Here is a 15,571-nt window from a genome sequence, read left to right on the forward strand (position 1 = left end):
GTAAAGATTGAGCGTAAAGACCAGTCAAGACTAGTGAAGAACAATCAAGACTATTCAAGACCAGTAAAGATCAATAACAGTGGTGTAAAGTGCTTAAGTAAAAATACTTTAAAGCACTAGTTAAGTAGTTTTTAGGGGTATTTTTACTTTACTATTTATATTTTAATTATTTTTTACTGCACTACATTCCTAAAGAAAATAATGTGCCTTTAACTCCATACATTTTCTCTGACACCCAAAAGTACTCATTACATTTCGAATGCCTAGCAGGACAGGAAAATTGTCAAAATCACTAACATCCCTGGTCATCCCTACTGTCTCTGACCTGGCAGACTCACTAAACACAAATGCTTGGTTTGTAAATTGTGACTAACCAGCTCAAATCGGTCTTATGTAGCAACATTTGAAATGGTGTTATTTACTTTGGATAAAAGTAGAGACTCAGAGCTACAAAATGGAATATCATACACTGCATTTGAGAAACAATGGGAAAGTAATTTTGCTTTGAAAGTTGATAAACTTGGAAACTCACTTTTGAGAAAATGGCCTTTGAATATTTGGTACTACTACTGGAGAGCCCTTCTTTGTCTACACCCATTCAGCATCGTTCACGCCCTCTGAAGCTTTAGCCCCACCCAACTCTTTAAGGGTTGATCCGAGCGTTCTGTACTAACAGCAATTAAGCGCCCCTGTAAAGACCTTTATTATACACAGATTCAAAATAGCTATTGACAACAAATGTGTATTTATATGGACCCCGATGTAACTTTCATTGTTGATTTGTTTATTTTTCATGGCAGATTTATCCATAAAATGAAGTGGGCAGAGAACAAACCCCTCTTCACATTCTTTAAGATAGAATTGAAATATTATTTTGAAATTTTCAGTAAGTGTAAAAACAAAAAAGCAATACGTTCCAGAAAACTTTTTGACAAATTGAAAATGCATCTCGATATGTAATACCTCTGTCTGTTAAGTTTATGTACTCTTGTTTGCATATTTCTGTTTTTGCTTTGTTCATAATAATATTAAAGAAATAATAATACAAAAATGTATACTAGCAGTCAAGCACCCAAGATAATTTGCTAGCTACTTCCAGACACAAATGAGAGAACAGCTCACTGAACATTACTCGCCCTAGCAGGGCCGACATTTAATGACACCGGCCATATTCAACTGATGTTGAGCGTTCGTAAATTCATCAGTTATTCTGCGCTCTGGAACACTCAGACGAGAGTGCTCTGAAATCGGAGTAGATAGCCAGACTGAATTTATGAACTCACCCGAAATGGTTACTTGCATAGTGGAGTCTTTTGTTAAGACATGTAGCTAGCTTGCTAACTAGCTAAACAATGAACCATCATTACAACTCATGACGTTACTACCCTGGATGAATCTGCAGGTAGCTAACCAACATCTATCAACAGTTGTCGCAGTGACATTCTATTGAAATGGATACTTGCCTAGTGGAGTCTTTTGTTCAGACATTTCTATTTATTTATTTCACCTTTTATTTAACCAGGTAAGCCAGTTGAGAACAAGTTCTCATTTACAACTGTGACCTGGCCAAGATGAAGAAAAGCAGTGCGACACAAACAACAACACAGAGTTACACATGGAATAAACAAATGTACAGTCAATAACACAATAGAAAAGTCTATATACAGTGTGTGCAAATGAGGTAAGAGTAGTGAGGTAAGGCAATAAATAGGCCGTAGTAGTGAAGTAATTGCAATTTAGCAATGTAACACTGGAGTGATAGATGTGCAGAAGAGGAATGTGCAAGTAGAGATACTGGGGTGCAAAGGAGCAAAAAAATGAATAACAATATGGGGATGAGGTAGTTGGATGGGCTATGTACAGGTGCAATGATCTGTGAGCTGCTCTGACAGCTGGTGCTTAAAGTTAGTGAGGGAGAAATGAGTCTCCAGCTTCAGTGATTTTTGCAATTCGTTCCAGTCATTGGCAGCAGAGAACTGGAAGGAACGAAGGCCAAAGGAAGAATTGGCTTTGGGGGTGACCAGTGAAATATACCTGCTGGAGCGCGTGCTACGGCTGGGTGCTGCTATGGTGACCAGTGAGCTGAGATAAGTCGGGGCTTTACCTAGCAAAGACTTATAGATGACCTGGAGCCAGTAGGTTTGGAGACGAATATGAAGCGAGGGCCAGCCAACGAGAGCACACAGGTCGCAGTGATGGGTAGTATATGGGGCTTTGGTGACAAAACCGATGGCACTGTGATACACTGCATCCAATTTGCTGAGTAGAGTGTTGGAGGCTATTTTGTAAATGACATTGCCGAAGTCAAGGATCGGTAGGATAGTCAGTTTTACGAGGGCATGTTTGGCAGCATGGCTGAAGGATGCTTTGTTGCGAAATAGGAAGCCGATTCTAGATTTAATTTTGGATTGGAGATGCTTAATGTGAGTCTGGAAGGAGAGATTACAGTCTAACCAGACACCTACTGAAGGTATTTATAGTTGTCCACATATTCTAAGTCATAAGGCAGGTGCGGGCAGCGATCGGTTGAAGAGCATGCATTTAGATTTACTTGCATTTAAGAGCAGTTGGAGGCCACAGAAGGAGAGTTCTATGTCATTGAAGCTCATCTGGAGGTAACACAGTGTCCAAAGAAGGGCCAGAAGTATACAGAATGGTGTCATCTACGTAGAGGTGGATCAGAGAATCAACAGCAGCAATAGCGACATCATTGATGTATACAGAGAAAAGAGTCGGCCCGAGAATTCAACCCTGTGGCACCCCCATAGAGACTGCCAGAGGTCCGGACAACATGCCCTCCAATTTGACACACTGAACTCTGTCTGAGAAGTTGTTGGTGATCCAGACAAGGCAGTCATTTGAGAAACCAAGGCTGTTGAGTCTGCCGATAAGAATGTGGTGATTGACAGAGTCGAAAGCTTTGGCCAGGTTGATGAATACGGCTGCACAGTATTGTCTTTTATCGATGGCGGATATGATATCGTTTAGGACCTTGAGCGTGGCTGAGGTGCACCCATGACCAGCTTGGAAACCAGATTGCATAGTGTAGAAGGTACAGTGGGATTCGAAATGTTCGGTGATCTATTTGTTAACTTGGCTTTTGAAGACCTTAGAAAGGCAGAGTAGGATAGATATAGGTCTGTAACAGTTTGGGTCTAGAGTGCCTCCCCCTTTGAAGAAGGGGATGACCGTGGAGGCTTTCCAATCTTTAGGGATCTCAGACGATACAAAAGAGAGTTTGAACAGGCTAGTAATAGGGGTTGCAACAATTGCGGTGGATAATTTTAGAAAGAGAGGGTCCAAATTGTCTAGCCCAGCTGGTTTGTAGGGGTCCAGACTTAGCTGATGTTCTGAAAGAGCTGCAATCTGGATTTGGGTGAAGGAGAAATGGGGGAGGCTTGGGCAGGTTGCTATGGGGGGTACTAGGCTGTTGACCGGGGTAGGGGTATCCAGGTGGAAAGCATTCCATAGAATGTAGAAAAATGCTTATTGAAATTCTCAATTATCGAGGATTTATCAGTGGTGACAATGTTTCCTAGCCTCAGTGCAGTGGGCAGCTGGGAGGAGGTGCTCTTATTCTCCATGGATTTTACAGTGTCCCAAAACTTTTTGGAGTTTGTGCTACAGGATGCAAATTTCTGTTTGAAAAAGCTAGCCTTTGCTTTCCTAACTGCCTGTCTATATTGGTTCATAACTTCCCTGAAAAGTTGCATATCGCGGGGGCTATTTGATGCTAATCTGTTATCTGTTCCTGGTTCTACATTTTTTGAATGGGGCATGCTTATTTAAGATGGTGAGGAAAGCACTTTTAAAGAATAACCAGGCATCCTGTACTGACGGAATGAGGTCAATATCCTTCCAGGATACCCGGGCCAGGTCGATTAGAAAGGCCTACTCGCTGAAGTTATTTAGGGAGTGTTTGACAGTGTTGAGGGGTGGTCGTTTGACTGCAGACCCATTACGGACGCAGGCAATGAGGCAGTGATCACTGAGATCCTGGTTGAAGACAGCAGAGATGTATTTAGAGGGCAGGTTGGTCAGGATGATATCTATGAGGGTGCCCGTGTTTACGGCTTTGGGGTTGTACCTGGTAGGTTCATTGATCATTTGTGTGAGATTGAGGGCATCTAGCTTAGACGGTAGGACAGCCGGGGTGTTAAGCATGTCCCAGTTTAGGTCACCTAACTGTACGAGCTCTGAAGATAGATGGGGGGCAATCAATTCACATATGGTGTCCAGGGCACAGCTGGGGGCTGAAGGTGGTCTAAAGCAAGCGGCAGCAGTGATAGACTTGTTTCTGGAAATGTTGATTTTTAAAAGTAGAAGCTAGAATTGTTTGGGCACAGACCTGGATAGTATGACAGAAATCTGCAGGCTCTCTCTGCAGTAGGTTGCAACTCCGCCCTCTTTGGTAGTTCTATCTTGTCAGAAAATGTTATGTTATAGTTAGGGATGGAAATTTCAGGATTTTTGGTGGCCTTCCCTAAGCCAGGACTCAGACACGGCTAGGACATCCGGGTTGGCCGAGTTTGCTAAAGCAGTGAATAAAGCAAACTTAGGTTACAGGTTACAGAAGTCAACAAATGTGAGCGCCTGGGGAATGGGAGTGGAGCTGAACACTGCAGGGCCTGGATTAACCTCTACATCCCAAGAGGAATAGAGGAGGAGTAGACGATTAGAGAGGCTTTGTCTCTAGAGACACCATTTAAACCAGGTGAGGTCACCGCATGTGTGGGAGGTGGAACAAAAGGGCTAGCTAAGGCATATTGAGCAGGGCTGGAGGCTCTACAGTGAAATAAGACAATACTCACTAACCAGAACAGCAATGGAAAAGGCATATTGACATTAGGGAGAGGCATGCGTAGCCGAGTGATCAGAGGGAGATATATCAGGAGTTGAGCAGGAGTCAATATGTTTGATGGCACTCAGGGATATATCAGGAGTTGAGCAGGAGTCAATATGTTTGAATGCACCCAGGATATATCAGGAGTTGAGCAGGAGTCAATATGTTTGATGGCACTCAGGGATATATCAGGAGTTGAGCAGGAGTCAATATGTTTGCGCTTTGTAGATCTACAACCAAACGATGACGGTGCCGCAAACATGGCTGGACGATTGCAGGGGGTTAGTGTTTATTTGCTTATTTCACTGTAGAGCCTCTAGCCCTGCTCATTATACCTTATCCAACCTCTCAGTTCCTCCACCCACACATGCTATGACATCTTCTGGTTTCAATGATGTTTCTAGAGACAATATCTCTCTCATAATCACTAAATGCCTAGGTTTACCTCCTCTGTACTCACATCCCACCATACCTTTGTCTGTACATTATACCTTGAAGCTATTTTATCGCCCCCAGATACCTGCTCCTTTTTCTCTCTATTCTGGACGTCACAGACGACCAATTCTTATAGCTTTTAGCCGTACCCTCATACTTATTCTTCTCTGCTCCGCTGGGGATGTAGAGGTGAATCCAGGCCCTGCAGTGCCTGGCTCCACACCTACTCCCCAGGCGCTCTCTTTTGATGACTTCTGTAACCGTAATAGCCTTGGTTTCATGCATGTTAACATTAGAAGCCTCCTCCCTAAGTTTGTTTTATTCACTGCTTTAGCACACTCTGCCAACCCGGATGTCCTAGCTGTGTCTGAATCTTGGCTTAAGAAGTCCACCAAAAACTGTGAAATCTTTATCCCTAACTACAACGTTTTCAGACAAGATAGAACGACCAAAGGGGGCGGTGTTGCAATCTACTGCAGAGATAGCTTCTGTACCCAAACAGGTCTGTACCCAAACAATTTGAACTTCTACTTTTAAAAATCCACCTCTCCAAAAACAAGTCTCTCACCGTTGCCGCCTGCTATAGACCCCCCTCGGCCCCTAGCTGTGCTCTGGACACCATATGTGAACTGATTGCCCCCCATCTATCTTCAGAGCTCGTGCTACTAGGCGACCTAACTGGGACATGCTTAACACCCCAGCCATTCTACAATCCAAGCTTGATGCCCTCAATCTCACACAAATGATTAATGAACCCACCAGGTACAACCCCAAAGCCGCAAACACTGGCACCCTCATAGATATCATCCTAACCAATGTGCCCTCTAATTACACCTCTGCTGTTTCAACCAAGATCTCAGCGATCACTGCCTCATTGCCTGCACCCGTAATGGGTCAGCGGTCAAACGACCTCCACTCATCACTGTCAAACGCTCCCTGAAACATTTCAACGAGCAAGCCTTTCTAATCGACCTGGCCCTGGTATCCTGGAAGGATATTGACCTCATCCCGTCAGTAGAGGGGTTATTTTTTTTAAATGCCTTCCTCTCCATCTTAAATAAGCATGCCCCTTTCAAGAAATTTAGAACCAGGAACAGATATAGCCCTTGGTTCTCCCCAGACCTGACTGCCCTTAACCAACACAAAAATATCCTGTGGCGTTCTGCATTAGCATCGAACTGCCCCCGCGATATGCAACTTTTTAGGGAAGTTAGAAACCAATACACACAGGCAGTTAGAAACGCCAAGGCTAGCTTTTTCAAACAGAAATTTGCTTCGTGCAACTCCAACTCTAAAAAGTTCTGGGACATTGTAAAGTCCATGGAGAATAAGAACACCTCCTCCCAACTGCGCACTGCACTGAGGATAGGAAACTCTGTCACCACCGATAAGCCCACTATAATTGAGAATTTCAATAAGCATTTTTCTACGGCTGGCCATGCTTTCCACCTAACTACCCCTACTGCATTCAACAGCACTGCACCCCCCACAGCTACTCGCCCAAGCCTCCCCCATTTCTCCTTCTCCCAAATCCATTCAGCTGATGTTCTGAAAGAGCTGCAAAATCTGGACCCCTACAAATCAGCTGGGCTTGACAATCTGGACCCTTTCTTTCTAAAATTATCTGCCGAAATTATTGCAACCCCTATTACTAGCCTGTTCAACCTCTCTTTCGTGTCGTCTGAGATTCCCACAGATTGGAAAGCAGCTGCTGTCATCCCCCTCTTCAAAGGAGGTGACACTCTTGACCCAAATTGCTACAGACCTATATCCATCCTACCCTGCCTTTCTAAGGTCTTCGAAAGCCAAGTCAACAAACAGATTACCGACTATTTTGAATCCCACCGCACCCTCTCCGCTATGCAATCTGGTTTCAGAGCTGGTCATGGGTGCACCTCAGCCACGCTCAAGGTCCTAAACGACATCGTAACCGCCATCGATAAGAAACATTACTGTGCTGCCGTATTCATTGACCTGGCCAAAGCTTTTGACTCTGTTAATCACCACATCCTCATCGGCAGACTTAGTAGCCTTGGTTTCTCAAACGATTGCGTCGCCTGGTTCACCAACTACTTCTCTGACAGAGTTCAGTGTGTCAAATCGGAGGGCCTACTGTCTGGACCTCTGGCAGTCTCTATGGGGGTACCACAGGGTTCAATTCTTGGGCCAACTCTTTTCTCTGTATACATAAATGATGTCGCTCTTGCTGCTGGTGAATCTCTGATCCACCTATACGCAGACAACACCATTCTGTATACTTCTGGCCCTTCTTTGGACACTGTGTTAACAACCCTCCAGACGAGCTTCAATGCCATTCAACTCTCCTTCCGTGGTCTCCAACTGCTCCTAAACACAAGTAAAACTAAATGCATGCTCTTCAACCGATCGCTGCCTGCACCTGCCCGCCCATCCAGCATAACTTCTCTGGACGGTTCTAACTTAGAATTTGTGGACAACTACAAATACCTAGGTGTCTGGTTAGACTGTAAACTCTCCTTCCAGACTCACATCAATCATCTCCAATCCAAAGTGAAATCTAGAATTGGCTTCCTATTTCGCAACAAAGCATCCTTCACTCATGCTGCCAAACATACCCTCGTAAAACTGACCATCCTACCAATCCTCGACTTCGGCGATGTCATTTACAAAATAGCCTCCAATACCCTACTCAACAAGCTGGATGCAGTCTATCACAGTGCCATCCGTTTTGTCACCAAAGCCCCATATACAACCCACCACTGCGACCTGTATGCTCTCGTTGGCTGGCCTTCACTTCATAATCGTCGCCAAACACATTGGCTCCAGGTCATCTACAAGACCCTGCTAGGTAAAGTCCCCCCTTATCTCCGCTCACTGGTCACCATAGCAGCACCCACCTGTAGCACGCGCTCCAGCAGGTATATCTCTCTGGTCACCCCTAAAGCCAACTCCTCCTTTGGTCGTCTCTCCTTCCAGTTCTCAGCTGCCAATGACTGGAACGAACTACAAAAATCTCTAAAACTGGAAACACTTATCTCCCTCACTAGCTTTAAGCACCAGCTGTCAGAGCAGCTCACAGATCTCTGCACCTGTACATAGCCCATCTTTAATTGAGCCCAAACTACTACCTTTTCCCCTACTGTATTTATTTATTTTATTTATTTTGCTCCTTTGCACCATATTATTTATATTTTAACTTTTAACTTTCTTCAAACTACAAATCTACCATTCCAGTGTTTTTCTTGCCATACTTTATTTACTTTGCCACCATGGCATTTTTTTGCCTTTACCTCCATTATCTCACATCATTTGCTCACATTGTATATAGTCTTATTTTTTTCTACTGCATCATTGATTGTATGTTGTTTTACTCCATGTGTAACTCTGTGTTTTTGTATGTTGTCGAACTGCTTTGCTTTATCTTGGCCAGGTCGCAATTGTAAATGAGAACTTGTTCTCAACTTGCCTACCTGGTTAAATAAAGGTGAAATAAAAATAAAAAATATCCTGGGTGCATTCAAACATATTGACTCCTGCTCAACTCCTGATATATCCCTGAGTGCCATCAAACATATTGACTCCTGCTCAACTCCTGATATATCCCTGAGTGCCATCAAACATATTGACTCCTGCTCAACTCCTGATATATCCCTGAGTGCCATCAAACATATTGACTTCTGCTCAACTCCTGATATATCCTGGGTGCATTCAAACATATTGACTCCTGCTCAACTCCTGATATATCCCTGAGTGCCATCAAACATATTGACTCCTCCTCAACTCCTGATATATCCCTGAGTGCCATCAAACATATTGACTCCTGCTTAACTCCTGATATATCCCTGAGTGCCATCAAACATATTGACTCCTCCTCAACTCCTGATATATCCCTGAGTGCATTCAAACATATTGATATATCCTGGGTGCCATCAATGCTAAGTGTGAACTGGACCACTGGCATTGATGTTATTTCTGACACAATTTATTTGACGATTGTAATGCCCACCAGCTTCAATTATTTTTTTGCATTTGGGGACTGGTGAAATCAAAGTGACCTTTCAGCCAGGTGGTCAGCTCTGCATCGTCCTCTGCCTTGTACTTTAGAAGCTGGCTGAAATTCCCACTCTCCGTATCAATGCCTCGAAAAGCCTGACCTTGCCGCGCCAAGTACTTCACACCCCCAACAATTTTCATAAGATTTATCTTCGCTTGTTGCTGCTGTCTTTCAAGCTCACGTGAAAGTTGTAATTAACAGGCTTTGGCTCCTGAATCCGAGTCATCATAGCTAATTTGTGACACTGGCTGTCTTTATGCGCACTACATTTTTCCAGTGCCTTCTTCCAATTTTGAAAGCTAGTCCTGACAAAAGGTGAACTTAGACTTTTGTGTTGCAAAGCATTTAGCACAATAGAAACAGAGGACCCCCTTTAAGGAGGGGCTGTAATGGAGCCAAGTATAATCTTTCAACCATTTCTCCTGGAAATAGTGTCCTATTTGATAGGGTTTGACTAGGTATGACATTCACATTTGGCTGATTTGGGCGAGGTCCAAGCTCCTCCGATCCTGCACCTTCATCTTCGCATGACTGTCTGCTCACTCTCTCACTGTATGTCATTGTCTCAAACTCGCTATCCCTGCTTGATTGTATTATCTGAAATACACATAAGAAGCCATATTTAGAGGAATATCTCATCTTAAATTAACATTAGGATTAGACTGTTGTGATGTCATTATTCGGTCTTAACCATCAATATTTTCTTATTTTCTCACTCACCTCCATGTCACCTGCTCTCCCTGCCCTGTCGGCATCCTCATGCTCTCTCTCTCCCTATCTCTCTTTACTCTGAACGCACCTCAAGTGAGCATGAAAGAAATATTATCAGTAAACTAATAACTAGAAAGAATGTTGATACACATATGGAGGCCAACAGCTGTCTGTACATTAGGATTAGACTGTTTTGATATCATTATTCGGAACCAACTAACTACAGATCAGTTGCAATGATGGTCCTGGAGCAACGTTAATTATGATGTCGTAGGAACAACAACAAAACGGCGATATCAGATCGTGCAACTACCCCAGTCCAAAGACAGAATATTCCCCTGCCCCCCACCCTTTGACCTAACCCTAACCTCAGTGGGGCCTGTGCCTAAACCTAAGCTCAGTGGCGCCTGTGCCTAAACCTAACCTCAGTGGGGCCTGTGCCTAAACCTAACCTCAGTGGGGCCTGTGCCTAAACCTAACCTCAGTGGGGCCTGTGCCTAAACCTAACCTCAGTGGGGCCTGTGCCTAAACCTAACCTCAGTTGTGCCAACATTAATTATGATGTTGTAGGAACAACACCAACACGCGATATCAGATCAGTCATCAATATGTTCTTCTTTTCTCACTCACCTCCATGTCACCTGCTCTGTCGGCATCCTCATGCTCTCTCTCTCTTTACTCTGAACGCACCAGAGTGAACATGAAATAAATATTATCAGTAAACAAGTACTGTTTTTTGCCATGATGTTCAGGAATGGATTACTAACCATTTCTGATCTGAATGACAATGATTATTATATCAAGAAACATTGACTCATCTCTTGTGCTACTGTATACTTCTATCAACTGACTGGTGATTATTATATCAAGAAACATTGACACATCTCTTGTACTACTGTATACTTCTATCATCTGACTGGTACTCATGTTCTCACCAGGGGCGAAAATCTGAAATCAACTTTGGAGGGGACAATTATATGAAATTTTCTCAAGAGCAATTCCTGAGGGGGACACCAAAAGTAGTGCTGTAACACAGCCTACATTGTAATATGGTAAATGTATATTGAGGAACCAAAGAAATAAGGTGTTTGCCGTACTCCTAACTACCGGTACCCAAAACTACACAACTAATCACAACAGCAATACCATTGCCTTTAACAAATCTTAGTTCAGTCACCAGTTTAAGTTGAGAGTGGGAGTATCCATGGCATTTTCCAATTATGTTCCTATTTTACAAGTAAAAAAAATTGAGAACCTTTCATAATGTTGCCAAACAAAGACTCAAACTTACCTGAGACTCCCTGTCTCTGCCAGTCTGTCCCTGCATATCTGTCCCCAACTCTGCTGTCTGTGTGCCATCTGTTGCCTGCTCTGCCTAATGACATCATTGTGAAACATTTCCATTAGAATTTAATTTCTTTCTTATGAACATTTTATCAACTAGTCTTTGAGATATTAGGCTACTAGGGTTCTTACTTTGCGTTTTGGTGTACTGAAAAATACTCTGATGTCCGTCTTTTATTTTTCTGCCATTTTTCTACCTGGCTGGCTGGCTGGCTGCCTACACACACACAGTGTGTAGGTTATTTACAGTAGGAGATGGGCTTCTATCATCTTATCTTTTATCATTCTATTTGGGCTTCGATCTAAAAGGTAGCTAGCAAATGTGAAACGGATTAAAATGACAAGAGTTGACAGCTGTATGAGTTCACCATTTACACAACATATGCTGCAACCTTTTGTAATTTGAATAGTTTGTTTCATATTGGCTGGCTTCCAACAATAGCTGAATTTGCAAAGCTAGCGAGCACCAATTCCGTTTGTGTTTGGTATAATCTTTGCTACCCGGGTTAAATAAAGGTGAAATAAAATAAATAAATGTTCCCTTGCGACAATTTAGCTTTTGCAACGAGACCATTAAATATATTTAAGACAATGGTAGAAGAGAGTGTAGTTCTGTTCAGTTTGGACTTCAGTTTATCGCTAACCTTATCACAGGGACTTTGAAGCACTAACTTACATCATCTGCATGCTGATCTTGGAATAAATTGACGATAGCAAAGATTCCATCTTTGACGAGGCCACATAAATGGAATAGGTACTAGCTAGCTTAATAGTTAATATTTGCGCACTAGCTCTGCATATTCAGCTAGTGTGTGTGCGCGATTGACTGGATTAACCTCACGTCAGTTACGTTCATTGAGTGCCTTTCAGACAGTGGCTACGACCCCTCTGTTACCTTGCCAACTAAGGAACTGGCAGTGGATCAAACCATTGTGAGGCAAAGGGTGGGGGGGTCGCAATCTTTTGAAACTTAAAAACGCTGTCACGATTGTCGTGGGTTAAGGAGGACCAAAACGCAGCAGGTATGTTTAAGCTCATCTTGACATTTATTAACTCAGAATGAACGTACAAAAATAACAAACAAGAGAACGAACGATCAATCAAACAGTCTGGCAAGGCACAAGGCTAAACACAGAACAATCTCCCACAAACACACAGACAAACACACCCAACTAATATAGGACTTTCAATCAAAGGCAACACCACACAGCTGCCTTCAATTGGAAGTCCACCCCAATTAACTCAACATAGAAACAGACTACCTAGACTAAACATAAAATACATGAATCTCAAACAGTGCTCAAAAACCCCCAGAATACTAAATCAAATGCCCTTACTACAAAACCACCACCCTGAACCACATAAAACAAATACCCTCTGCCACGTTCTGACCAAACTACAATAACAATTAACCCTTATACTGGCCAGGACGTGACAAATGCGCTATTAAGTGTCTATAATCAGCACAATTGCTTTCATTGCGTGTTATTAATATTATTTAAATTACATAGTTATGTTTCAGTGATATATTGGGGGGGACAAATCCTATTTTTCCCAGGATGGGGGGGGGGTCGTGTCCCCCCCGTCCCCCCCGGGATTTCCGCCCCTGGTTCTCACTGCTCTCAACATACTTTTCTTCTTTTCTGAGGCTGCCCAAAAGACTGACGAATGTCACTGCCACCCTTCCACTTGCTCATGATGTGTCACAAAATGTCATACAGGAGAGAGAAGGACCAAGGCGCAGCGGAAGTGTGGACAATCATTCTTTTAATTGGTAAATGAAAAAAAAAGCATCCACAGGGAAAACAAAACAATGACCGGTACTCACGATTTACAACAGTTTTGCAGGCTATCTAAAACGCAGTGCAAAAACAATTCCCCACAACCCCAAAGACAAACACACACACCTATATAGGACTTCCAATCAAAGGCAACTATACACACCTGCCTTCAATTGGAAGTCCCAATCACCAACATTAAACAAGCACAAACCACCTGCCACATCCTGACCTAGACTAAGCAATACGCCCTCTGCTGGTCAGGACGTGACATGATGACACTCACTGTGAATGAAAGCTGACTGTAGTAAAACAGCTTGCACTTTAATCAAACAAACACTAATAATGCTATTTATCATAAGCAAGTACAGCTATACAATATACTAAACTCAGCAAAAAAAAGAAAAGTCCCTTTTTCAGGACCCTGTCTTTCAAAGATAATTCATAAAAATCCAAATAACTTCACAGATCGTCATTGTAAAGGGTTTAAACACTGTTTCCCATGCTTGTTCAATGAACCATAAACAATTAATGAACATGCACCTGTGGAACAGTCGTTAACCTCTCTAGGACCGGCGGGACGAATTCGTCCCACCTACGTAACAGCCAGTTGAATCCTGTGGCGCGATTTTCAAATACCTTTGAAATGCTATTACTTCAATTTCTCAAACATATGACTATTTTACAGCTATTTAAAGACAAGACTCTAGTTAATCTAACCACACTGTCCGATTTCAAAAAGGCTTTACAACGAAAGCAAAACATTAGATTATGTCAGCAGAGTACCCAGCCAGAAATAATCAGAGCTAGCATATAATGTCACAAAAACCCAGAAGACAGCTAAATGCAGCACTAACCTTTGATGATCTTCATCAGATGACACACCTAGGACATTATGTTATACAATACATGCATGTTTTGTTCAATCAAGTTCATATTTATATCAAAAAACAGCTTTTTACATTAGCATGTGACGTTCAGAACTAGCATACCCCCCGCAAACTTCCGGCGAATTTACTAACAATTTACTAAATTACTCACGATAAACGTTCACAAAAAGCATAACAATTATTTTAAGAATTATAGATACAGAACTCCTCTATGCACTCGATATCTCCGATTTTAAAATAGCTTTTCGGTGAAAGCACATTTTGCAATATTCTAAGTAGATAGCCTGGCATCACAGGGCTAGCTATTTAGACACCCACCAAGTTTAGCCTTCACCAAAATCAGATTTACTATTAGAAAAGTTTGATTACCTTTCCTGTTCTAGGTTAGAATGCACTCCCAGGACTTCTACTTCAATAACAAATGTAGGTTTGGTCCAAAATAATCCATAGTTATGTTCCATCAGCGACGTTTTGTTCGTGCGTTCTAGACACTATCCCAATGGTAAATAACGGTCACGCGCACGGCGCATTTCGTGACAAAAGATTTCTAAATATTTAATTACCGTACTTCGAAGCATGTCAATCGCTGTTTAAAATAAATTTTTATGCCATTTTTCTCGTAAAAAAGCGATAATATTCCGACCGGGAATCTGCAATTAGGTAAACAGCCAAAAGAAAATACTGCACGGGGTCGAATCGGGCATGCGCCTAATTCCATTGTCCTCTGATAGACCACTTGGCAAAGGCGATAATGTGTTTCAGCCAGAGGCTGCCTCGTCATCGTTCAGGTTTTTCCCGGGCTCTGAGAGCCTATTGGAGCCGTAGGAAGTGTCACGTTACAGCTAAGATCCTGACTCTTCAATAAACAGAAGCAAGAACAACAACACCTTGTCAGACAGGCCACTTCCTGCATGAAATCTTCTATGGCAGGTTTTTGCCTGCCATAGGAGTTCTGTTATACTCACAGACACCATTCAAACAGTTTTAGAAACTTTAGGGTGTTTTCTATCCAAAGCCAATAATTATATGCATATTCTAGTTACTGGGCAGGAGTAGTAACCAGATTAAATCGGGTACGTTTTTTATCCGGATGTGAAAATACTGCCCCCTATCCCAAAGAAGTTAAGACACTAACAGCTGACAGACGGTAGGCAATCAGGGTCACAGTTATGAAAACTTAGGACACTAAAGAGGCCTTTCTACTGACTCTGAAAAACACCAAAAGAAAGATGCCCAGGGTCTGTGCTCATCTGCGTGAACGTGCCTTATGCATGCTGCAAGGAGGCATGAGGACTGCAGATGTGGCCAGGGCAATAAATTGCAATGTCCGTACTGTGAGACGCCTAAGACAGAGCTACAGGGAGACAGGACGGACAGCTGATCGTCCTCGTAGTGGCAGATTTGCTTCCTGATAAGGTGGTCTCGTACAGTGTTGCACGTAATCTCGACCTCCCAACTGGCCTCGACAAGGCTCATCATGGGTCTGGGCGGGTACTCCACGCCTTTGCGTCTGGGGACCCTCCCACCAGCTATTGGT

At 42.8% G+C, this 15,571-nt stretch overlaps 1 protein-coding gene across 3 annotated transcripts in view; it reads left to right on the forward strand.

Moving 5' to 3' along the window:
- Nucleotides 1-15,571, forward strand: part of st6gal1 (ST6 beta-galactosamide alpha-2,6-sialyltranferase 1) — a 177,478-nt gene that overhangs the window by 128,889 nt on the left and 33,018 nt on the right. The gene's annotated exons all lie outside the window — the stretch shown is intronic.

The sequence above is a fragment of the Salmo trutta genome, chromosome 19 (genome assembly GCF_901001165.1).
Source record: "Salmo trutta chromosome 19, fSalTru1.1, whole genome shotgun sequence".
Lineage (NCBI taxonomy): Eukaryota > Metazoa > Chordata > Actinopteri > Salmoniformes > Salmonidae > Salmo > Salmo trutta.